Source organism: Pseudorca crassidens, chromosome 10, assembly GCF_039906515.1.
Source record: "Pseudorca crassidens isolate mPseCra1 chromosome 10, mPseCra1.hap1, whole genome shotgun sequence".
Classification (NCBI taxonomy): Eukaryota; Metazoa; Chordata; class Mammalia; order Artiodactyla; family Delphinidae; genus Pseudorca; species Pseudorca crassidens.
In genome coordinates, this window is record NC_090305.1 from 78,792,170 (window position 1) to 78,818,902 (window position 26,733).

The 26,733-nt window shown below is 39.8% G+C and overlaps 1 protein-coding gene and 2 pseudogenes across 36 annotated transcripts in view; all 3 read right to left on the reverse strand.

The window, feature by feature from the left end:
- The window catches only part of FHIT (fragile histidine triad diadenosine triphosphatase), a 1,451,597-nt gene that overhangs the window by 1,122,740 nt on the left and 302,124 nt on the right, over positions 1-26,733 (reverse strand). The gene's annotated exons all lie outside the window — the stretch shown is intronic.
- On the reverse strand, positions 436-26,331 carry LOC137231900 (DNA replication factor Cdt1 pseudogene; annotated as a pseudogene).
- Positions 12,547-12,615, reverse strand: LOC137233196 (U4 spliceosomal RNA; annotated as a pseudogene).

Consider the following 26,733-nt stretch of genomic DNA (forward strand, 5'->3'; position numbering starts at 1 on the left):
CTTAGATATGTTCATATGCCATTTATGGAATTCCCAACAGCAATGTAACCTTGTATTAATAATGAAGGGTTTTTACTAACCTTATAAATTTTACTATACCTTGTTGGGGGGTGAGGAGGGAGGACAAACAAACAGAAATGTGGGCATGTCAAATGGCAACTTGTAAACTTCACTATTCATTGTATAGGAATTAGCACTTCTGGTATTGTTAAGCAGCAACTTGTAAAGTTCACTCTCCCTTAGAAAATAAAAATGGAATGAAAGGTACTGCTTAGAAGAAGCATAAATTTCAATCTCCATTGCAGGAAAATAAGCTCTGATTACGCTACATAGTTCATACACCTCAATGTGCCAAACACTTGTTTTATTATACATTCATGTATAATCAGCTGGTTTTCCAGCAACAGAGAATGAAACTTACAAGTTGTTGTTTAACTTTCTTTTAAATGTATTTTTCTTCCTTCTCCTTTTTCCTCCTCCATACCCCCAAAACATAATATGAACAACGGGGTTTCTGAATGTTACCACTCATTAATTCCTTTTATAACAATGATTAAGACAATTTTAAACATTGTTCTTGGGCTTTATGCGATCACATGTAATAGAGAATTACATAGTTTCGGGTCATACATTTCAAACAATAGCTTTTTAACTTGGGGGTAGAGAGAGCTTTTTAAAAGTTAATAATAAGCATCATTAATAGCCTTTAATTTCTATCTGTTGTTGAAAAGGACCAGCCCTCTGACTCCAGAAGCTCCTCAGCATTTTCACAAATGCACCCATCAGAAATTCAGAACCAGTGCATTTGAATGATTTTACCATTTATTAAAACAAGTTTCTTTTTCTTTTTTCTTTTCTTTTTTTTTTTCTGACTTTATCTTACAGTTCTAGAGGCCAAGTACAAAAATCAGGGTGTGGGTGGGCAGGGCTGGTTCCTGGTTCTCCAGGGAGAATATGTTCCTTGGCTCGTGGCTCCTGCCGGCACCTTCCAATCTCAGATTCTGCATCTGCCTCCCTCTTATGGGGACCCTGTGTGACACCCGGCCCACCAAGATACTCCAGGACCACCTCAGGATCCCACGTGGACACCTGGGAGGGTTATTCTGCCAACCACACTACCTCTCCCCCACCTCACTTCCCTGCACCCTGTATACGAGGGGGGCCTCCACCACACTAATCAGAGGCCCTCAAGCCCAGCAGCTAGAGCCCTGACCCTCATGGGGACTTAGGACAGGGAAAGCAAAGTGTGTCGTGTTCCTAAAGAGAGTAAGACACAGGCCTGGCGGCCCGTCTGTGTTGGCACCTGTTCGCCGGGCTCACAGCGCCTCCTCAGCACGGGCAAGGTGGGCCAGCCGTGCCAAGACATCCGCCAGGTTGGCGGCCTTGCCCAGATTGACGCAGGTGTCCGTGTAGATGCGGTGGAGGCTGAGCCAGTCAGACAGCAGCTCAGAGAGGAGGTGCACATGCTTCTCCATCTCCCAGGGGCTCGTGGCCGTGCGGTAGCTGCCCACCATCCTGATGCAGGCCATCTCCATGCTGAGCGCTGGCTTGTGCTCTGACCTGAAGACGCTGCGCAGCACGCGGGCCACCTCAGGCAGCCGCTCGAGCCCCTGCAGCCGCTGCTCCTGTTCCAGGCTCCGGGTCATCTGCGCCAGCTGCTTCTGCGCCTCCTGGGCCGGATCCGCTCCAGCAGGACCTGGGACATCCCCTTCAGGGCGGCAGGCGGCATGGCGGCAGGGTGGCTGGCAGTGCCGGGCTGGGGGACCAGGGGCTGCTAGGCTCGGCCGTGAGCTGGGCCAGGTCACTCAGAGCCTTCTCCATCCTGGATGACACCAGGCTGCGGGCACCGGCCAACACCTCCTGGGCGGTGGCCAGCTTCTCCACGGTGGGCAGCTGGGGCAGCTTGGCCGGCTCGATGTCAGGCACTTCGTCCACATTGAAGCGGGGGTGCCAGCGTGCCAGCTGGTCCTCAGGAACCTCCATGGGCGGCGGGGGGTGGGGGGGTTTCAGGGAGGCCAGGAAGGCCCTGTGATACTACCGGACACAGGCTACCAGATTCTGGCTGAAGATCTGGCACCACCACAGCAGGCGCGATGCCGTGAGCTGGGGAGCCACACTGCCAGCCTGCTGGTCCAGCAGCGGCTCGATGGTGAGCTGGTAATCAGACCTCCTGCCATCGTCCTTGAATGTGGTGGCGTAGCGCTCCTGGTGGAAGCAGTAGGAGCCAGGGTACACGGTTTTGATCCGGCCCACACTGCGCTCCTCAAAGCGCTTGTGCATCATGTCCTGGACTCCCTGCTTGACCCTGGCAAAGGTCACAGTCACAGAGCGGTTGTAAAGCATGCCCACGATGGTGTCCATGCAGCAGAACATCTCGGCCAGCACCTGGTACTTGTAGGGCAGCACAAGGCCCAGGGGCCCCTGCTGGGCCAGGGCGAGGAAGCGCTGATAGGCAGGCATCTGCTCACCACGTAGCCCCGCTGGGTGCCCCTTGTCCTCCGGTGCTCTGGGTTCCCCAGCATTCTTCTGTGCACTTGCCTTCAGCTCCTGGACCCGTGCCCCCAGCTCCTGCGCCCACTGCAGGCAAGACTTGAGCTCAGAAAGGGTGACCTTTGTAGGGACCTTGTGTCCTCCTGGGCTGCCAGTCAGGGTCGCTGACCATCTGAGAGGGTGGCCTTTGTCTTCTTGCTTTGGGGAGAAGAGTGCTCTGGGGAGCCAGGGACAGCTGGGGAACTAGGGCCAGAGACTGCGTTGGCCAGCAGCCGCAGCCTCCTGCGCGGGGGCAGAGCAGGCTCATCGCGCTGGGGCTCGGTGGGTTGGGCCCAGCCGGGGCCGGGGCGCAGGGCTCAGGGTGCACCAGACCGGCTTGGTGCGTCTAAGGGGTGGTATGTAAATCTTCGGGAAGACCCTGACGGGCAAGACCTGAAGGTGGAGCCCAGTGACACCATCAAGAATGTGAAGGCCAAGATCCAGGATAAAGAAGGCATCCCCCCTGACCAGCAGAGGCTCATGTTTGCAGGCAAACAGCTGGAAGACGGCCGCACTATTTCTGATTACAACATCCAGAAAGAGTCTACCTTGCACCTGGTCCTCCGTCTAAGGGGTGGCTGTTAATTATTCAGTCTCGCATTCATAATGCCCAATGATGGCATCACTCTGCACATGGCACTGCGCCATGGCGGGAGCAGCGAGACCCCAGCAGTGGGACCACAAGCAGAAGTGGAGACGCGTTTCCCGCTGATTTTCTCGCTGCACCCTGGTCCCGCCCCCGCTGTGGGCGGAAACTATTGGCACAAACAAATTTCTAAATAGTTCTCCTGGACAGGAAGGACCCGAACCTTGGAAGAAAGTGGTACAGCTATATTCTGTGGAGTCATGGCAAGCAATAAAGGAATAAGGGGAGTTGCCACCTCATTACTAAAAGTGTCAGTGCAATGATATCCTAATAAAAGGTGTTCTAACAGAAATTATAAGAAAACTCTCAAAAGAGAAGTCAGGTACAATACAGCAGAGAATCAAGCAAAGACATCTTTATCTAAGAGGGGAGTAAAAACATACAAATATACCACCCCTATAATTTTCTTAACTTATAATTTTTGAATAGATGATACATCCAAGAAGTAATTAATTGAAATAATACCAAAGTAGCAATGTACATTGAAAAATGTCTTCTGACCCATGCTTTAAAAAATCTCTTATGCAGTCTTCAACATATGCATATATAAATATATATACATATACTTTACATTTCTATGACCACAAATAATAGCATATTCTAACCCTTCTTTCACTTAGAGATGGTTCTATATAGATACAGGCTTTATAAAGGCTTAACTATATTACAGTGCATAAATATTCCATAATTTATTCACCTAATCTATTTCTTGTACAGTTAGACTATTTTAAATCATTCGTTATTAAACAAAATGCCATGATGAATATTTTAATACAGAGATTTTTGTGCATCTAGTGACTATATTTCTAAAATAAATTACTAGAAATGAAACTGCTAGGTCAAAGGGTTGTGTGAATTTTATTTTGATAGTTACGGCCAAATAACTTTCCAAAGACAATATACCAATTTATACTTCCATTCATGATACCAATATATCTTGCATTGAAGGGATTCCAAAATATCCAAAAGTTCACATCATTTTTCTGCCAATTGCTCCATTCCCTCTGAAATGGGGGTTGGGGGTAAATATCATCTACTTTTGCTTATAAGTATAGGCAGGTTATAATTATTATTACCCAAGATTCAAGGCTATATCATTACCTACCGCACCGCTCTCTCCTCACTGTGCTATAATTCTAACTGGTCATATAGATCTTTAATTTGCAGATCTCCTCAGAATACAGATTATCTGCATTCTGCAGACATCTGCAAAAAGCCATCCACAAGTGCATACTTCATGGCTGAATATTTTTACATAACATCAGCTGGAGCCCATCATTCCAGTATTCTCGCCACGCGTCACAACCTGCTCTATTATATCAATAAGCAGCTTCAATTAGTCATTTTCTCCCCATGGTGACGACAGCTATAATAGCGTGCAGTGGTCTGATGAAGTTTGTAATACAAAGTACAGATGGGGATATTAGAAGGAAGAGGATACAAAATTAGAATAGCATAAAAAAATTCCACCTCCCAAATAGTTATTTGGGAAATGACATAGTATTCAAGAACGAATACAAAAATGCAATTACTTTTGAAAAAGATGGATAAATAAATTCACCACAGGAACACATTCTTGCCCCAGATAGAACTCTGGTTTTTATTGACTAATTAGTCATTAAGTGTTATCCCAAAAGCAAGTATAAATAAAAGAATGTTTGGTAAATTGAAAAAATACTTGCCTTAAATAGAATTATAAGATGAAAATAAATACCAACGGAGAATGCTGCTTTGAAAGCGTTGTACAGTAGTAAATAAATGTCACCTCATCAGAGAGGTATTCTTTGACTACCCAATCCAAAAAGCAACCCAAAGCTCTCACAATGCATGCTGATTTACATTCCTTACACCACTTACTCCACTTTACATTACATTATAATATGCATATGTGTATCAATTTATTATCTATATCTCCTAGATTCTAAATATAATTTCTATGAAGGCAAGAAGAAGCAAAAATACAAATTGTGCATCCCAACCAGACACAAAATCATGCTGTGATTGTGAATTATATCCATAGTTGTTAAAACATCATTTAACTTACTTTGGGTCAAATTCATTCAACACAGCAAACATTTAATGAACTTCTAGTTACATATGAGGCTATTATATATTCTGTTTATAATATGCATTATATTACATAATATGTATTATATATTATGTATATGTAAATATATATAATATATAATTTAATAATATATAAATATAATATTATATATAAATAATATATATTATATGATGTAATACATATTATAAACAGAATATATATTATATAATGAACATTTAATTAATATGGGATTCCAGAAGCACAGGTCCCAGTGTCTATTCCTGGAGACAGAACTTTACAGTGTTTAGGAGACAAGACACAAAATATGAGCTATTGAAATACCAGGTCAAAACATTAACAATCAGAAGCCAACATAAGTAGGGCAGATAATAAATGTCAGGAAATTCTGACGAGAGACTTGTGTAGGCTAAGAGGGTGAAGGAAAGTTTCAAAAAGAAAGATGGAGAGGATCAGGAAAAGGAAACTAGAAGGAGGAAAGCATTCCGGTTAAGCTCACAGCATAGGGAAAAACAGATTATACCAGTGATCCTCAGACTTCAGGGCATGGAACCCTGGTGCTAGATGGTCACTGACAGGACAAAACAAAGACTAATAAAGTTATGTCCCTTTCAATTCTCTTTCAATCTTTCTAATTCATCCAATGAGAAATATTTATTAGTGCTAACATGTCAAAACACCTTCCTAACACTTGGCTACCATGAATAGCATCATTTTATTTTTGTTATATTCCCCTTTAAAGTTTCATTCCCTTATTTATTGTAATGGATTTTATTTTCCATTTATGGAACACTATGTGAGTTTCTTTATATATAAACTCATTTAAGTAAGTAAAATGAGTTATTTTAAAGCCAGACATTAAACCAATCCTGGACCAGGTGGCTGGGACACTACCTGCCCAGACACAGCAGAGCCCAGCTTTAAAGTAAGCAAAGGGTGCTCAGTGGAGAAAAGCAGAAAGGGAAACTCTTGTCAAAACGCAAGAGGCCTCATGGCAGGCTAAGGATTTTAGAAAATATTATGTAGGCCTGTTTTCCAACTGGTTACAAATTCCTTGGAAACATGCCCTTTGCACAAGAGTGTGGCATGCCTCTTATTTTTAAGACTGCATGAACTATGACAATCGTCAATTCCATTATAAAAAGTTAAAGACAAAGTAGAAAAAAGCTAACATTACTCCATACTGTATGAGAAATATAAAAGCACAACCATAACTACAGTTTTAATTTAAAAAATTTTTGTCTGTATCAATAAGGATCTGGGCAGAAACAGAGTATACACAAAACACCCAACTGGGGTAAGCTGCAGAACTTTTTACAAAGGTGTGGTAATGGTGTGGGGAAACCAAGGGTTAAGGCAGTATGTGGAGTTGAGGGAGGAGCCCATTTATAAAGCCAACAGAGAAGAACCTCCCAGGCACAGAACTGAGTAGAAAGTGGGTATGAAGGGATAAACGGAAGATACCCAGCACAAAAATAAGGCTATTTCCAAATACCTGCTGGGTAATTATTTACTACTGTCTAATCACTAGCTTTAGGTTGGGCTTTGGGCTACAGAGATTGGGTGTAGACAGCCTGGACTTAAACTTCAGCTTGCCACTCATCAGCTATGTGAGTTTCTTATGACACTGAACTTAGTTTTTCTGATGAAATGGGGGACAATAGCAGTTCACCATAAGGCTGGTGTGAGAGAAAATGAGTAAATGTATATGAAGCACTTAGCATACTTTGCCTGCAATAAATGTGTTGTGCACGTCAGGGGGTGGGAGAGGGTCATGTTAGCCACCAAAATGTTTAGGAAAATTATCTAAACTAGTAGAGGCAGGTAGGGGTGATGGTGGTGGCAGCAGCAGGGAGTGGACAGTAAAGACTTCCTGGAGAAGGCAACATTTAAAACGAGACCAATCTGAAGCCAAAGAGGAGTCAGCTGAAGAAAGAGGTGGGTGAAGAGGGAGCAGGGGGCACCCAAAGTGCCAAGGCCCTGGAGAAGAGGAAACATTACAGGTTTAATGAACCAAATGATCTAGACGTGAAAGAGTAAAGGGAGCTTGGGGAAGACTCTAGCTGGAGAGGTAGAACTCTCAGCCATGCTTAAAGAGTTTGAATCATATTTTTTGTGAGGGCAGTGAGAAACCTTTGAAGGGCTTTAAACTGGGAAAAGACATAATCCCATGATCAGACTGTCATAGTTAGAAAACCACTGCTAAAGGGAATGGAGAGCCATTGAAGAGTTTTGAGTCAAGGACTGGACAAGAAAAATGGTGTTTCAAACTTACTTTTTATCATTTTAGTGAATGCCTAAAACTAAAATTGTTGTAAAATGTTATAAAAATGGTTTATAAATGTCACACATAACTTTTCCTTGGCTTAACTATACATGTGTGTTCATTCAATAACTCATGTACATTCATTAAGACATTTATTGAGCACCTAATATATATACCAGGAATTGTGCTTAAATAGGGACAGGAGAAGAAAACTCACAAATAAGCAGTATAAAAGTGCTTAAGATTTGAGAGGCAAAGGACATTTCTGAGTGGTGGGTAAAATTCCTAAGGTGGGAGCAAGCAGAGTGCATGTGATAAAACATATTCCAGAATGGTTAGAATATACAGTGCATGGGCAGTGTTGAAACACTCATTCAATAAGAATTTAGTGAGTACCTACTATGTGCTAGCATTGTACAGCCATTGGTGACACAGTGATGGACAAGAAAATGCTTAAAATATGACAAGAATAACTTTTATCATTGCAGACAACACTAGGTTGATTATCAAGAGTACGTGAGGAAGAAAAACAGAAAAGAGCAGTGCCTTAATTTAAAGACGCTTGGAGTGGCAATAAAACATTTTTAATTAAAACTTCTCTACTGAGAATAGACAATCTTTGAAAGCCTGTGTAAATGAATTACATACAAATATACTAGTGATATTAGAGCTTTTAAAATGACATTATAACTTCTGAAATGTCAAATAACTTTGAATGTCAAATGTTACCCCCTCCATCAAAAAAATTACAATCATGGGGCTTCCCTGAAGGCGCAGTGGTTGAGAGTCCGCCTGCCGACGCAGGGGACACGGGTTTGTGCCCCAGTCCGGGAGGATCCCGCATGCCGCGGAGCAGCTGGGCCCGTGAGCCACGGCCGCTGGGCCTGCGCGTCTGGAGCCTGTGCTCCGCAACAGGAGAGGCCACGGCAGTGAGACGCCCGCGTACCGCAAAAAAAAAAAAAAAAAAAATTACAATCATGAATTGTCCAGCTGATCCCAAATCAAAGCAACGTACTTAAAAGGGGAATGCCCATTGTTTACACTGATCAGAAGAAATGCCTCAAATGTGGTTAAATCTTTGCTTTGACGTCACAGAATCTTGATGCTGATACAGACCCAGAAAGTCAGCTAAGGTCCATTTGGGGCAGCTTGAGAAGGGGAGAAAATGTGTTCCCTGCCTAACACGAACTTTTCCAACTCAGCCCCTGATCGTGCCAAGACAACACAGTGTAATAATGGTAATTTAATAATGCCGTCCGCTGGGCTCTGCCCAGATTAGAAAGCTCGGGGAAATAAATGAGGCTTGCAAGCCAAACAGAGGGAAACTTCTCCAGGCAGTGCCTGCAGCAGGGAGATAGCTGGTAATGAAATACCCCAGTCTCCATTCTTTAATACGAGAGGTAAACATTAAAAGGGAGTCAGGAAAGGTAAAGCTCTCAAAATGGAAATAAATAAATAAGCTCACCTGCCATGATGAGATGTCTGAAAATGACTTGGAAGGACTGCCCAGAGATTTTCCCGGGGGATGTGGTAAAGTATCGACAGACATCAAGGGAGGTAATTATGTGCTTGGGCACATTTGCTGGATAAGCTGGTCTCCTTACCTTCAACTTCCCGTGTGGGCACCAGATACAGAAACCGTGTTTAAACTACACAGCGTTCTCTCTGGCTTTTACCATAAAAAGGAAATAAAAGTGTATCCTGAGGGATTCCCCTGGTGGCACAGTGGTTAAGAATCCGCCTGCCAATTCAGGGGACACAGGTTCGAGCCCTGGTCTGGGAAGATCCCACATGCCACAGAGCAAATGAGCCCATGCGCCACAACTACTGAAGCCCGCGTGCCTAGAGCCCATGCTCCACAACAAGAGAAGCCACCGCAATGAGAAGCCCATGCACCACAACGAAGAGTAGCCCCTGCTCGCCGCAACTAGAGAAAGCCCGCGCGCAGCAACGAAGATCCAACGCAGCCAAAAATAAATAAACAAACAAATAAATTTATTTAAAAAAATGTGTCATGGGTTCTTGGCAAATCAGTCCAGTGTTAGATAGGGACCCATTATCTTTGACCTTCATGTTTTTGCCTCTTCTGACTCATAGAAAATCCTCAAAAACTCTTTAAGGGAAAGATATGTGATGTCTGAGAAATTCTCACTTTCAGAAAAAAGACACCATTTTTGCAGCATAAAAATCATAGTTGAATTAAGTGATTTCTTTATTTTTTATTTCAACTGGTCTGTTATCTGCTCAAATTTTAAAAATTTACCTAAAATAACAGAAGCTTTGTTTACTGACCGTGTTATTAACATGTGAGGATAATAGCCAATCCTCTCCTTTCTCTGTTTTTCCTCTCAATCACCAAGACAACTCTAACATTCCTCCATCTTAGCTTCTTTATAGAAAAATTCTCACAGGTAACTGCCATCCTCTATCACTTCTGAAACTGGTAATGAAATGTCAGAGGAGGAACAGTTAATTAAAATTGTGGAATCCACTTTGCATCCTCTCACAGTCAATAAAAGTACTACAATTAAGGATACATTTCAACACATGATGTAACTAATATGTCACATTTTTTAATAACAGTTGGCTATTAAAAATCAAAAGTCATGAATGTGGGGGCTTCCCTGGTGGCGCACTGGTTGAGAGTCCGCCTGCGATGCAGAGGACGCGGGTTCGTGACCCAGTCCGGGAAGATCCCACATGCCGCGGAGCGGCTGGACCCGTGAGCCATGGTCGCTGAGCCTGCGCTTCCGGAGCCTGTGCTCCGCAACTGGAGAGGCCACAACAGCGAGAGGCCCACGTACCGCAAAAAAAAAAAAAAAAAAATCATGAACGTGAAGAGAATATTCAGTAAACATCTTGCTACACTGGCCATAAAACTCCTTTCATTCAACTAGTGCAATAGATTTGATATTGAGATCAATTAAAAAGGTGTTTTCTAGTAATAAACCAAGGAACATGTCTATAATCTGCAAGGAATTTATGGGAATAAAAACTGTACCTGGGGCTTCCCTGGTGGCCCAGTGGTCGAGAGTCTGCCTGCCGATGCAGGGGATACGGGTTTGTGCCCCGGTCCGGGAAGATCCCGCATGCCGCGGAGCGGCTAGGCCCGTGAGCCATGGCCGCTGAGCCTGCGCGTCTGGACCCTGTGCTCCGCAACGCGAGAGGCCGCGACAGTGAGAGGCCCGCGTACCGCAAAAAAAAAAAAAAAAAAAATTGTACCTGAATATCCCACACGGGCTTACCCGAGCTGTTATCTTCAACAAGATTTCCTCACACTCTCAGCTTACTCCATAAACATTTAAGAAAGAAACAGTACAGAACAGCAGCTGAGAGAGTTCAGGCTCTGGAGTGAAATGCTGTGTTTCAACCCTGCCTCTGCTACTTTCTAAACGTGAGACTGTAATCACTTGGCTTTATTTCTTGGAGTCTCAGTTTCCTTATCTGCAAAATGGAGAAAACACTCTCTACTCTTAGGGCTGCTGTGAGGATTAAATGAGATAACATGCATGAAGCATTTTGAATAGTGACTAGGACCTTGTAAAGGCTGAATAAATATAAGCTGTTCCTCTTCTTGGACACTTTATTCATTTAATAACTATATTTCCCTAAGGGTCTGGTAATCTAAGAACATTCATATACCTGACATATATTCATTTGTTTTACACTATTGCACTACTCATTTTTCTACATAAGAATTAGGCAGATGATACTTCAGGGTCCCTTCGTTCCAAATGCTGCCACTCATATTTAGTACAGATATCTGTTAAGCAAAGGAGAATAAAGGAGTCAAATCACCTCAGAAGCTGCTGGTTTCCACCCTTGCTTGTCAACTAACTCCATATGAGTCAAACTACACTCTCCAGGGAGCACTTGTGAAAGTCCCTGATTCATAGAAGTATTTACTTTGGGGTTTGGGGTTTGTTTTCTCAGGTTTATGTCTGGGACAGCTTGCTAAAGCTAACAGTCCAGCAATTTTATTAAACTCTTTTCAATTTCAGCATTTTTTAAAGAGCATATAGAAATCACACTGGCAGTGGCTATTTAAACTTCCCAGTGGATGCTAAAAAAATAAAAGGACACTTAAATGACCGTTTTTGAGCAGAGCCAACAGCATGTGGCCTAATTATCCAACTACATGAAAACTTCTATGGATTTTTAACCAGAGTATAAGGGTTTGATATGCACAATTCAGAACGCAAACGGCTACCTCACTGGGGGGATGTAGAACTTTTCAAGTCTAAATATAAGGTCCAGGTATATCGGGGTAAGTTTCTTCTCTGTTTTTCCTTATGATAACTTCTAAGAAATGATAAATGAACAAGATGCTTAGAAACTGATGTAGCTAAGCCACTAATGAATACAAGTGAAGAAAATACCATTGTGCTAAGTGCTCTCCATTTATTTCTAATACAACTTTCTGAGGTAGGTAAAATTATGCACATTTTACAGATGAGGAAACCAAACTCAGAAAGGGTGAGTGCCCTACCCCAGAGGGCAGGTATCAGAGCTGGTGTCCTGGTTATCCTCTATTTGCCCCTGCAGACCCTTTGTCTGCCCTGTGGTGGCCTCTCCTCTGCAGCCCTCTGCAGCTCTCATGCCTTCTGGCTTCTGTTGGGTTAAGACAGGAGGCAGACAGCTTTCCCTTATTGTCCCTACCTTAAAATCATTACCCCTTTATTTTGTTTTCTTCATCACTTATGTAAACATTAGCATACACTTAGTCATGAATTCATTCAATGATATTTACTGGGAGTCTATCACGTACCAGACACTCTATTTAGGTGCTGAAATACTGTAGTAAGTAAGACTCACGTGGCCCTTGCCCTATTTATTTTCTCTTCCTTTCTTTTCCAACTTAAATATTAAATATAAGGGATTTCCTAAAATCAAATACCATGTCTTCTACAAATCTTTGGGCAGGCCTGGACACATTACGGATGCTCAAGAGTGGATGGATAAAAGAATGATTGATGGATAAGAGAAAATCATCTGAAGTATCTGCAGGACCAGGATAGAAGCTACCAAGCCTAATAAGACCTTTTCAATTAGCAGTAATCGTGCCTCGGATAAACCTTATTGGCTACGATACTACCACTGCACAAAGCTTAAAACTAAGACTTTTTCAATAATTTGCTGAGCAAACCCATAACAGTGCTGCTCGTTACAATAAGAATTAAGAACAATGATGATATCTGGTGTTGATAAAGATGAGGTGAAATGAGCATTATTATAAACCACTGTACTGAGTATGAATCAGTGCTACCTTTCTATGTGGCAATTTGCTTAAACACCACAAACAAGTGACTCGGCTAACTGGCTTCCAGAAACAAATCCTAGAAGCACAATTAAGGATGAGTCCAAAGATATAGTTATAAGTATGTTATGAATAATTTGAAATTTTAAAAAATGGTAATGACCTAAGTGTTCAGCAACAGTGGATTGGATTAATCTATTCAGGCACATCATATAATGAAATACTACAAATGATTAAACATAATGCCATATCATATATTTCATGACATGAACATATTCGCATTAACTGAAAAAGGAGGATACAAAGTTTTACGTAGAATAACGCAATTTTTCTTTTAAAAAAATTTTGATATAAGAAAAAGGTCTAAAATTGCACTGTCCAATAGAAATATACGTAATTTTAAAGTATTTAGTAGTCATATTTTAAAAAGTAAAAGATGAAAAAAAGTAAAAGATGAAATTCATTTAAAGATATATTTTAATTAATCCAACATACACAAAATAACAATAGCTTAAATTCTCTTTTTGAAATTTGGTGTGTAGTTTATACTTCTAGCACGTGGTGTCAATTCAGTCTTGCCATATTTTAAATATTTATGAGCCACATGTGGCTAGTGGCTACCAGATTGGACAGCTCAGGGAAGCCTTAAAAGCAGGTATGGAGAGTAGGAATTTGAATGATTTTTACTTTCTTCTTTCGTTTCTCCATCCTTTTACAATTACCATGTATAATTTTGCTGTTGACATATACTACTTCTGTGATACAAAAACAAAGTTGTTTTTAAATATTAAGAACAGAGGTTTTTTTTCTGTCTCTGGAATGCTTTTTGTCTCATCATCTCTGCAGTTCACAGACTACCTGCTTCCTAGAATTAGAAAAATGCTCTCCTTTCTTCCCCTCTCTTTATAGAGACTTTGAGTAGCTACCTAGCTTCAGCCCTCAGGCAAGTGACTTAAGGATCAAATAGTGTTGCTCTTCAGAGTCACAGCTAAATAAGCCCCTGCTTTCCAGTGATGTGACCCCGAATCTATCAAGACTCCAAGCACTGTTTTAGAAGCTCTCCTGGGCTTGTGGAAGGGCATGGAATGGGACCGGAAAGCGCTTAATTTGAGGTTAATTAAATAGTGATGACAAGCCTTAATCTCCAACTTGTCATCAGATTGTAAACACTGATCGCAGCTGCAGCCATCTGCAATAAACCTATTGAGAGAAATCTTGACCAGAATGAAATGAGTATGTTGATTACCCAGATGAAGCTGAGAGAGATGAGATCAGAGAAATCCAGGCTCTTGTTATACCAGGAGAAATGGAGACCCGAAAGGAGAGAAATCAGAGGAAAATGTGTCAAATCTGATGCCTTTACAGTCCTACCAAAAAAAACTAAAAGATTACTGGACCCCAGGAGCCTGGAGGATGAGAGAAATAAAGGTGAAGATGTAAATCCATTGGACTGAGGACCTGAAAGAAACTGAAATAGCTCTGTCACTATTAACACCTGATGGGTTTCTGTGGAAAATATGTCTGAGCCACGTGCATGTGCTGGGGCCTCTGGACCAATAGCTATACCAGCAGAAGTGAACTACAGCAGGAGTTTCCCAGGGAGGGAGGTGGGGAATAACAGTTACAGGTCAGGCACTTCACATATAATTTACCTGATAATTCTCTCAATTATTTTATAAGGTATTATTATTTTTTCCATTTTAAAGAAGAAAACGCTAAATCTCAAAGAAGTACCTACCTCACCGAAGGCCATGCAAAATATGGGTTGAACCCGGATTTGAATACAGACTAACTCCCCCACGTAAGCTCTAAACCTCGGGCAGCTCTGCCTTGAGCTTTGCAGCTTTGCGGTAGTGGTAAGGAAGTGATCAAGGTGAAAGAATACTGAAGTTCATGAGGAAGATGGAAAGAAAAGAGCAAAAATTCCCCAAAGAGGATCTAACTAGGAAGTTAGGTGACCTAATGGAAATCTGCAAGGTGGGTGAACATTCTGGTACCACTGTTCTCAGTGTACCTTAAAAGTGCCCTTTCTGGCCTCACTGACATGGAGAACACTTCCTCATTCTTCAAGACTCAGCACAGGTCAATCCGCACCTCGTCTGTGAAGCCTTTCCCAAACCTCCTGGTGAGACCAGCACTTTCTTTTTATATTAACAAGGTGGGAGGCATTAGGAAGGAGATAACTTCAGTATAATTGGCTGGACACCATGTCACATGTAAAGAAAGTTAGGAAGGAGAATCTGAACCTAAGGATGAGAAAAACTGAAGTAAAAGAACCATGATAGTTGTCAAATAGTTAATGGACTAAGATGTATGGTTTAAATCTATGTATTCTTCCCTGAAGCCTTTTTGGAATAAGATAAAACATTCCTTCCTTCACTCATTGCCTAGTTTATGACAGTGCTAGTGAAAATAGCAGTGAGCAAAACCAGACACAGTTCTGCTGTCAGGATACATGCATCTAACAGGGATAACATGTTCATAATAAAAAGATCACAGAAATATATGGAAAACTGTGATACATACTCCAAATAATAGGTAAATAAGATGTGATGATTTTGTTCAAGACACAAAACTGGAATCGATAAAGAGATTTTGCAGGGAAATAAGCTTCAGTTCATTATTTGGAAGAACTTTGAAATAATCCACACATTCCAGAAATGACCCCATGAATGAGTACACTTCCCCCTCCTGACATTGGACAGGCCCAGGCTGAGGCCGGAGAACAAAAGGGTCCAGTGCCAGACAACTTTGCAGGTCTCTTTCAGCTCTTAGAAACTATGATTCTATCATTCTAAAGAAAATATTGTCTCAGATGGTAATTAGAACTTGATAGCTTGAATTTCCAGGAGACTCAGGAAATTTGTGCAGAGAAGAATCATTTTCTGTACATAGAGGGGAGTCAAGCAAAACTGAGTCTCCTAAACAGCACTGATATACCTCTGTTTTACGTACTGCCCTGGAAGCTTTGTGAGTACAGGGGCCCATGGGCTTGCTCATCACTGACTCATCACTGCATGGCACATAGCACATACTAAATATTTGTTAAATGAACAAATAAATACAGTACTAAAATGTACCAGCACAAACACACTCACTTATAAAAACTTTCTTCTACTGTTATAGACCTTAAAATTGAACTTCCTTGAATAATTAATGAACATGAACATCAGTCAATCACTTGCTTCCTGATTGATAGCTAGGGTCCCTTGTCCAAGCACTCACTTAGTTCAATTAAAAATTAATAATTTTCCATGGAATAAATACACACTACACATAGTACATCAGGGGTTCCACTTTTAATAAGCAATTAAGTAATGCAGAGGGGCTAAGAATCTTTTAACTAAGAGAGAACTCCATGAACTTGCCCTTCAAGTTATCATTCACTTACTACCCATTTCTCTTCTAAATTTTTTAATTAGCCAGGAAAAAAGTAGTTCTGAAAACAGAATAAATAATGCCAATATGTTGTCATATTTTGGTTAACATTTGCAGGCGACACAATGTGTTTTTGTTAAACAGTGTGTTTTGTTTGTTTTTATTCCTTCTTTGACATGAAGAATACATTAGGGAAGATCAATACAAAACTGAGGCACTATATGTAAAATGTTAAGGGTCATTCATTGAAAAATTATGAACCATGCTATAGAACTCAGCCAGGTCAGAGCTAAATTAAATTATTGATCCATTCATTTTCCCCCTTTCTATGTGACTATCCCCTGATTTTTTATAACATACAATATTGCCTATATAGCAAATGAATCATCTTATTCTAGGTCCAGCATGTCTGCTGACTGACAATTTTCTAAAATTAATCGTCATATTGTTAGCATTCAGATTTATAAACTGAGCTCCCCTCACATAAACATCTGAATACCCAACATAAAATGTATAAGCTTTTGTAGCATGAACTCAAAGGGAAAGAGGGTAATTTTCACTTTTTTCAATACAAAGAATACAAAGAAAAAAATGAAATGTTGTTTTTCTTAACACCATTTCACTACTTTATGGTTCTTGGTACATTTCATTGATGAGGCCAAAACGTATTCACTTGACTTTTTAAAAATGACTTAACTGTACTACTAAGCAAAATGATGCAATCAACACTTTGTGAATTGAAGTCTTTTAAATTTTCAGACTTAAATCTTCCTCAAGATGTATAACATCAAATTCTACAAGCAGTTTTACCAATTGTTTTGGGGATTTCTTTGAATACAAAAAAACTCTCATCCCCAATCAGCCTCCAAAGTGACAGAATGTATCTTGAATTAGGATCTTTTCTCACCTTATGAAAAGGGAAAATGGGTAAACAATTTGTAGGAAATGTAAATTCCACAGATCCACATTAATTTATGAAAAAGAAAGCTGACATAAGAGTTCTTGGTAGAAAAGATCTTTGATTTGGGGCTGTATTTAGCCAGTAACTTTTGCCTCCTGGGAAAATATTTTCTCTTTAACAAAGTAGTGTCAGATATAGAGGCCTCTTCATGTCCTCTGATGGAGATAAGATCATTCTGACTGGTGCTCCAAATAAGGCAGAAATTACCCCTAATGTGTAGTTTGAACATTGTATCAAAATACAGTAAAACGCCCTTTCAGAGTCTGATGAGAAAAACATGTGAGCTCACAAAATGTCTGCCTCCCTCAGGTGAAGAAATGGTTCACCGCTTTTCTTCACGCTGATTGTCACTGCAAGAAGTTCCCGGCATCAGGGGCATGTCCCACTGTCCCACACAAATGCCAATCCCTGTTGCTGGGACAAGGGGGTTCTAGCCTCACAGCAGGCCTGAGGGACTCTATTTCACTACAGGTCTGCTCCAAAGCTGAGCGCCCTTTGCACTAGAAATCAATGTCAACCAACAAAAACTTCAGGAGAAAGTTAAATACCAGCAGCAAAACGTCTCTTGTGTACCAGTCTCTCCCCACTGTGTTTCTGCCTGGTGACAAGAAACAGTGAGGAAAACGGAGCAAGCAAGGGCTGAAGAGAGAAAAATTGAAGAAGTGCAGAACTTGAGAGCTGGAAAGGGGCAAAGTTTCAAATAAGAAAAGACTCAAGCAACTTACTGTGCAGAAATATAGAATGCCATCTGAGGAAGGGCAGCAGGCTCCCTCCCCAGAGACCCAACTGAAGGTCATCTATACCTTAGGAAGTTCCTTCACTAGGTTTTGGCATCCTGGGCCTTGGAGTTCTCAGCACACAAGACAGAATCCCTCTCTCAGGAGGTGGACTTCATTAAACAAAGCTCACGAGTCCAGCAACATGAACCCAAAATATCGAAGTATAAGTCTACAATTTGTAATACAACTGCCGCACAGACATGAGAATGACCAGAACGTTCCCTTCCTGAAGATGTCCTCCATGCAAAGCCAAATCCTAATCAGACAGCAATTTGATGTGAAAGCAATCTGAACAAGAGGAGCTCATTTGATGAATTGAATGTTAAATGGCATCAAGGAGAATGGAGTCAACCAATGGGAGAAAATACACAACGTGCGCTGGCTGCAGCTCCCTGTATCCACTGCCATAACAGGAACGGCCTTGCCAACAAAACAAAGCTCCTAGTTCCTCACAGGAGACACATCTCCTCCAGAGAGGACTACATGCACATGCCTTCTGCATTTCCATTGCAACGTACCCACAATTTGAATGGCAAAATCCTTCTTTTGTCCTAAAAAACCTGCATCATTTTCTCACTGTGAAGTAAAATATATTCCTTGTAACAAATGAACATATGAAAAAGAGTAGAATAAAAATTATTCTATTTCTTCCACCTAAGAAATTACAGGTGGATAATCTTTCAGTCTCTTTCTTAGGCTGACCATATAAAACTTCCATTTTGCAGATAAAAAACAGCCATTTAACATCAATTTCACATGATCCAACCTAATATATGGGTTTGTACATACATTATATCAAAGTAGGATCACATATTACATTGTTTTGCTGCTTTTCTTTTAATTAACCAGGGCCCATAAATAGCTTTCCATGTCATAAAGTAATATCATGACAGATACTCTTGTACATGCTTCTTTGCCAAAGCCTCTGATTATTTCCTTAGGGAACATTGCTAGACATAGAATTGTTGGGTCAGAGAGTGTGCACACACCCATTCATTTATATATTACTTACAGCGGCTTTCACCCAATAACAGTAGAGTTGAATAGTTGGAATATGGACCCAACAAGCTTACAATATTTAGTCTCTGATCCTTTACAAAAAAGTCTGCCAACTGCTGACCTGGAGTCTTCAGTTAGGTAGAGACAGAACACCCACATGGAACATCCACAGGACACAGACTCCCCATTTGTAAAATTCACCATGATTACAAGCAGATCTCATCCATTTCAAATGTTTTCTACTCTTTAGCATTTTTTAATCAGTCCAAAGGTTCTATACAAGTCCACTTATCATTAGAATAGTGTTAAAGAATACTATTAGAGAAATTTAACTCCATTATTTTTAACCATAGAAATTACTGTAACCTAAGATATAAATGGGAACCAAATCAAACAAGATGTTACAAAAATTCCTTTCTTGTATAATAATCTATAGTAAACATAGATAAACATGTTCTTAAACATTTAATATAAAAATTGATTATTAAATAAAAAGACTAAAAGATATTTCATTTCTTTGGCCTTTGATTTCAAACAGCTAAAAATTTGAGGCTGGATTCCCTTTACTCATGAGCAAGACTCAGAAACTTGGCTACGGAAAGAACACATTTAACTTTTCACTGAAAAAGAATCACACAGACCACGTCTGAATATTTACAAATTCCTCGTTAATTAGATTTTAATCTACATGACTATACCATATGCTAGAAAGCCATCCAAATACAAACTCTATGAGCCGGTTTTACTGCCATTACTTTAAAGAGCCATTTAAAAGATTTTCTATGGGATAAAGATTGGGTGATTTATCATGGTTTTATGCTCCTTTAATCTGCTCCATCTTCCCATTGTAAAATAAATATTGGTTTTAAAATAAATGGTTCTGCCCAGGTTTTGATGAGAAAAATTGCCCTGTAAATCACAAGCTCACCTGTGCCAATTCCAAGTCCAATGTTAACTAGCCCATTCTGATGAAAAATAAGTCAATTTTATAGAACAAAATCTAAAGAAGACAATTACGTAAGTATATTATCAATGCTGCAATGTAACTAATTTGAGATATGAGCTTCCCCACTCCCTGTTTTTTCAATTCTCAAAAAAAAAAAAAAACTAGTTGATGCCAAACTGGTCTTTCAATTGGACTTTTAAAAATGTATTATTTACCACAGTTTTTATTATATTCTGTCCAACTCCAATATACAAGTTATGCCAATTGAAAATAAATACAAGCAAATCTGAAGGGTTATATGATAACATCTTTATCAATCACTTTTTTCATACTCAGAAGGCCACATCAATTTAAGAGTTGCCTCCTTGGACTATTTCACAAACCTCTGAGAAATTGACAATATACGTATCTTCCAATAGTAAGCATAGTGTCTAAACACTTTGGAAGATATGAATGGTTTCAAGCAGTGCTTCACTAATTATCTGTGATGAAATACTAGTTGACTGTATTATTCCTTTCCAATATGTTGTGGGCTGATGAGACATACACTTGGATATTGTGGCAATGCCAAATTGCTATAAAAGTTTCTAAACTTGCACTGTCCAACAGAAATAAAATGTCAGCCACATGTTTAATTTTAAACTTTCTAGTAGCCATGTTAAAAACTGTAAAAAGAAACAGGTGATATTAATTTTAGTAATATGTTAATGTAGCCCAATATATCCACAATCTTATCATTTCATATAATATAATCAATATAAAAATATTGTTGATGACAAATACTATATGTTACCACTTCTACATGGAATCTAAAAAATATTGGGTTGGCCAGAAAGTTCGTTCAGATTTTTCCATACACTCTTGTGGAAAGAGCTAAATGAACTTTTTGGCCAACCCAGTAAAACAAGCAAATGAATAAAACAAAACAGAAACAGACTCACAGATATAGAGAACAAACTACCAGTTACCAGAGCAGGGAGGGGCATAAAAGGGGTAGGGTATTAAGAGGCAAAAACTACTATGTATAAAATAAATAAGCTATAATGATATATTGCACAGCACAGGGAGTATAGCCAATATTTTATAATAATTTTAAGTGAAGTAAACTCTATAAAAATATTGAATTACTATGTTGTACACTTTAATATTGTAAATCATCTATACTTCAATAAAAAATATTATTGAAATATTTTACATTCTTTTTTAATACTGTCCTCGAAATCCAGAGTGTATTGTACACTTACAGTATGTCAATTCAGACTGGCCACATTTCAAGTACTCAATAGCCACATGTGGCTACTGTGCTGGACAAGGCAGTCCTAAATCCTTACTCTCAGTGTCTGACCTCCCTCTTCACATTTTGAGTAGTACTGTCTAAACCACTGCTCCCTTCAGAATACCATCTCTAAGTTTCTCTTCTGTGATTTTCTGCCTGATGTTTTATAATTGAGGTCTCCATTTCAGATAAGGCCAACACTTAAAGAAATTAGCACACTCATGATTGTGGCTTACTTTATCCTCCCTTTCAGGAAGGGAATCACCATTAACAAGGGATGGATGCAGAAGCCTCCTCTGCTCTCCTTTCTCTAGAAGCAACCACTACTCTGAATGAAGCTGGTTTATTTCCTTCCCATCCTTGTTTTAATACTTTCTTTACAGATTACATTCTTAAGCATCTACATAAAGCTATTAAGAAGGGGAAATATGTTTGTGCTCTACTTAGACATGTGCATTTAATGTATTTGGCTTGTATAAATCCTTACCATATTCCAAAGGCAACTGCTGAAACCGATTTCCACACCTTTCCAACCATCCACTCTATGATCTATGTCTTTGGACCCTGTAACCCCTTCTAGCTTGGGTAACTCCTACCCATTATTTAAGTCCCAGATTAAATGTCACTTCTTCAGGAAACCTTCGCTAATCTGCCCTTTGCCCAAATAAGATTAAGTTCCCTGTTAAATGCTCTAAACTTTCCTATACTGCACTTACCTCAACTGTAAATATCTGTTTTTGTAATGATTTGTTTAATGTCCATCCCCCTCATGAAAATATAAAGTAGCACCAGCACAATTCCCAGTACATAGCAGATGTCCATAAATACGTTTCATATGAGTGAATGATTTTTCTCTTCCATTCATTTATTCAAACTCAGTTAGAAATCATGTTTCTCAGTCTCCTGTTGTGACATGAGCTTAGAATGTGTGTACCATAAATGTATTGGGCACCCCTATTTATTAAAATGTATGTTTAAATATATTACCATGAAGTTACTCATAGTACATTCTTTTGACCTTTTATTCTCTATTATACATATATTAGGTTCCTCTTTTCATTTCTAATACTATTTGTGTTCTCTCTGTCACTCTTACTCTCTTTCCTTCCTTCTGTCTTTGTCTCTGTAGCTGATCAAGTTTGCCAGATGTGTTTAGTTAGTCTTTCAAGGAATCATCCTTTGCTTTGTCGATCTTCTCTGCTATTCCTTTGTATTCTATTTCATTTCTTTTTGCAGTACTTCGTATTATCTTCTCCCTTTGCTTTATTTTGGTTTACTCTGCTATCTTATTTATAATTTTTTGGTTGAATGCTTAACTCACTAATTATCAGTCCTCCTTCATTTCAAATATATGCATTTTAATCTATAAATTTTCCTTTATGTACCTCTTTAATTGTAACCCACAAGATTTAAAATAGAGTATCAACTAATTTCTATCATCACTTTTCTTTGACAAGATTTAAAAGTATGATCTTGTTTCCAAATGTATAAAGTTTTTGAGGTCTACTTGTTTTTGGTCTCCTAATATTTTTTCTTCCGAGATAAGAGGAAATATAATTTTTAGCAATCAGTGGTAAGGCTTTCAATGTGTGTATATTCTCTGGTAGTGGAATTCAGGAGTTCAGAGTTCTATGTATGTCTATTCAATCAAGCTAATCAGTTATGTTATTTAAATCTTCTTTATCCTTTCTAATTTGTTTAGTTTGTTTGATTTTTCAGTGTTTTAGAGAAAATGTTTAAAACTCCCAATTACGGGGACTTCCCTGGTGGCACAGTGGTTAAGACTCTGAGCTCCCAATGCAGGCCAGGTTTGAACCCTGGTCAGGGAACTAGGTCCCACATGCATGCTGCAACTAAAAGTTTGCATGCCACAACTAAGGAGCCCACCTGCCGCAACTAAGGAGCCCACCTGCCGCAACTAAGGAACCCATGTGCTGCAACTAAGGAGCCCTCAAACCGCAACTAAGGAGCCCACCTGACACAACTAAGGAGCCCACATGCTGAAACTAAGGAGCCGGCAAGCCGCAACTAAGGAGCCCACGAGCCACAACTAAGGAGCCCACAAGCCGCAACTAAGGAGCCCGTGAGCCACAACTAAGGAGCCCACCTGCTGCAACTGAGACCCGGCAAAACCAAATAAATAAATATTTTTAAAAACCCTCCCAATCATGATTACCTATGTTCTCAATACCTCGTGGTGATATGGTCAATTTTTACTTTATATATTTTTGAAATGATGTGACTAGGTAATAATGCAGGTTCAGGATTAATATATCTTTCTGGTGAATTGTTCTTTTATCATTAAATAATGACTTTCTTTATCTATAATAACATTTTTTAAAGTACATTTTGTCTGATATTAATACAGTGTCACCAGCCTTCTTTTGAAAGGTATTTACATGGTATATTATATCAATTTCCCTCTATCTTCTTTCAATCTTCCCATGCCATTATTCTTAATAGGGGTATTCCTTATAAACAGTGTGTAAAGAGAGTGTAACTGTTTCTTCTTCCCCATGCAACTTAAAAATCTGTGTCTATTGACACATAGAATGAATCTTCTTTACATTTGTTGTGATTCCTGGTGTATTTGGCTTTATTTCAACCATGAGATTGATTTACACTTTCCCAAAAGTCAAGGATTATCCAAATGTACCAAGTCTACACACCACAGAAGGCATGACTTTATCTAGCTTAGGCTCATAATTTAGCTATTCTCAATAAGTCACTTAGACACATTAGCAAACCATACTCTCTTAAAGCTATAAGGTAATTAATTAATCCTTACACAAGTAACACACAAAAATTTCCAAATTCAGGCAGCCAGTCCACTACTCTATGTCTTTACCTGTAACATGAATATAAAAGAATCCATTTGTCATCTACCTCTGATGTTGCTGTACTTCACTCTCCCCCATTTTTTTTTTTACTTCCATATTATGCAGCTTTCATCTTTTCTCCTCCTTTCCTACATCTCTTCTTCCCAACCCCATCTCTTAGCATCTCTTCCTTAGATAATTACATTAGTATCCTTGGTCTCCCTGCCTCCGTCTTACTATCTTCCACTCCAATTCACATTCCAGTTAAATGAGGACCTTGCATTATAAATTAAGAAGTTTGAATGTTACCCTGCACATCAATCTCTCTTGAACCGAAACCTGAAGACACAGTCTTATAGTTCCAAACACTTTATTTTTTAATTTGTGATTTTATCCAATTAACATTCTAAAGAGTCGAAATGACAATCTGATAATTGAGCTGTGCCTTCCAATAGCAGTGCCTGAGTTTGTCTTTTTTTTACCCCATCGACTATCCTGTTCGCAGTGTCATTGGCACCAAATGATCAACTAAAGTGATAGTTTTTAACTTTCACTGTGTCAATAAGCACATCTGGCTGTTAGGTTGGCATGTCCTAATGCTAAAATTGTCCCACGTCTGCCATTGTGCTCTTTAGTGGAGATGATTCGCAATTGAAAGATACTGTCATCGAATAAGGCTTTAATTTATTAAGTTATTTAATTAATGGAGACTTTGACATGACATCATAAAAACCCATAGTGTGGCAGAGTAATGGTCTCTTTTAATTGTTATGGGCTAATGAGAAAAGAACAAAGGCAGAATTAATATGTAAATGATGTGTTTATATCAAACGAAAGCCCAATGATATTATGCGACACTGCGCAAAAGGTTTCCCAATCTTTCAAATAGAGAAAAGTGGTGAGAGAACTGAGTCGTCCTTGCCTCAGAATAGTAACAGCGTGACAAATAAAAAAAGCCTTTGTCACAATAGTCACTATACTTTATTCAATATTCATTTATCAAAAATGTGTCAAATACTTAATCAATAGATAATGAGTGCTAAATACTGTTCTAGGCCCTGAAGATACAGAAGCAAAAAAGACAGGCAAAATCCCTACCCTCATAAAGTTATATTCAGATAATAAACAAATTAACACAAATTTATAATATTATGCCAGGTAGTGATAAGTCCTGTGGAAAAAAATTAAGCAGGGTAAGGATTTAGAGAATGATGGGGGAGAAGGACAACTATTGTGGGCAGAGTGGTCAAGGAAGGATTCTCTGAGATGACATTTGAGCAGAAGCCTGAGTGTAACGAAGAAGAAGCAAGGCATAGAAATATCTAGGGGAAAGGACTTCCAGACAGAAGCAACAGCAAACACAAAGATGTTGAGGTGAGAATAAGCTTGACATACACGAAGAACAGCAAGAAAACCAGTGTGACCAGAACTCGGGGACAAAAAAAGAGAGTCATAGTAGACATGGTGAGAAAGACAAGCACGAGCCCAATCTTGAAGGGCCTTGAGGCTATGGCAGAGAGACTGGATTTATTCTGAGGACGATAGGGAGCTACTACAGGGTTCCATATAGTTCATGTAGAGTACCGGAAGCTGGACCAAGACAGCGGGTGCAGAAACAGAGTCAGTGCAGATTTGCTGGAGGAGATGAGGTCATTTACTCTCATTGTTTCTATTTCACCAATGAAAAATGAAGTGAAGGAATCAGCTGAGGGGAGAATTGGGGATGGGAGTTGGAGGTCTGAGGTACAGGTGAAGGTGTAAAACTGTTGCCTCACAGAGTCAGAAGTATTAAGCAAATGATGAAGGATTGTTAAATAGAGAAGAGGATACACTTGAAATTTGTGGACATAAACTCAAAGTAATGCCATTCAGCATAGTTTTGTGTTCTCCATTCAACTGAACTCAGGTCCAAAGTGGACATAGAGTCAGAGTCATGCCAGTAAACAGGACACAGAGAGACAAGCAGAGGAGAGACTGACCATAGCACCTAAGCAGGGTAAGGAGGGAAGTGAGGGCATGAGAGGAGAAATGAATACAGGCATGCCTCATTTTATTGCACTTTGCTTTATTGTGCTTAGAAGATATTGTGCTTTTTATAAATTGAAGGTTTGTGGCAATCCTGCAACGAGCAAGTCTGTTGGTGCCATTTTTCCAATAGCATTTGCTCACTTCATGTCTCTGTGTCACGTTTTGGTAATTCTCATAACATCTTCAACTTTTTCACTATTATCACTGTGATCAGTGATCTTTGATGTTACTATTGTAATTGTTTTGGGGCACCACAAACTGCACCCATATAAGACAGTGTACTTAATCAAAAAATGTGTGTGTTCCGATTGCTCCACTGACCAGCAGTTCCCCCGTCCCTCTCCCTCTCCTCGGGCATCCCTATTCCCTGAGACACAACCATGTTGAAATTAGGCCAACTAATAACCCTACAATGACCTCCAAGTGTTTAACTGAAAGGAAGAGTCGTACATCTCTCACTTTAAAGCAAAAGCCCGAAATTATTAAGCTTATTGAGGAAGGCATGTCGAAACCTGAGAGAGGCCAAAAGCTAGGCCTCTTGCACCAAACGGTTAGCCAAGTTGCGAATGCAAAGGAAAAGTTCTTGAAGGAAATTAAATGTGCTACTTCATGAACACATAAATGCTAAAAAAGCAAAGTACCCCTACTGCTGATATGGAGAAAGTTTTAGCGGTCTGGATAGAAGATCAAACCAGCCAAAACATTCCCTTAAGTCAAAGCCTAATCCAGATCAAGCCCCTAACTCTCAATTCTATGAAGGTTGAGAGAGGTGAGGAAGCTGCAG